Below are 458 nucleotides of genomic sequence, written 5' to 3' on the forward strand. Positions count from 1 at the left end.
TCCGGTCCTTTCTCGGGACGAGAGCCTCCCGCAGTATAAGTGTGTAACACCCCATCAACACTAACACTAACAACAACAACATCATCATCATCCAAATTGGCCGAGGATTTTCATTTACACCGTGAATAAGGACGTCAACAACAACACCGTCATCAAGGTTATCAACACCATCAACCTCATGAACACAACATCTCGAAGTTCTCCACGTGCCGGGTGGTGGTGGTGGTGAGGCACCTCCGCAGCCCCCCCCCCCCAGTGCACTCTCTTCTGAAGGCCCTGAAGCCCCCCTCGTCACATCACTACTACAGTGTACTGCGAGTACCCGTAATTTACCCACATTCACCCGTAATTTACACACACACACCCCACACACACACTACACACTTCTTACTCCTCCCTTTCTTGCATCTTGTGCGCCGTGTGCTTCTGTGCCTCCCCCACCCCCCAACCCCCAACCC

The 458-nt window shown here is 52.8% G+C and overlaps 1 protein-coding gene across 1 annotated transcript in view; it reads left to right on the top strand.

Moving 5' to 3' along the window:
• Positions 1-458, top strand: part of VOLCADRAFT_98381 (uncharacterized protein) — a gene marked incomplete at both ends in the record, with an annotated part of 14,238 nt that overhangs the window by 10,296 nt on the left and 3,484 nt on the right. The window lies entirely within an intron of this gene.

This window comes from Volvox carteri (genome assembly GCF_000143455.1).
Source record: "Volvox carteri f. nagariensis unplaced genomic scaffold VOLCAscaffold_71, whole genome shotgun sequence".
Classification (NCBI taxonomy): Eukaryota; Viridiplantae; Chlorophyta; class Chlorophyceae; order Chlamydomonadales; family Volvocaceae; genus Volvox; species Volvox carteri.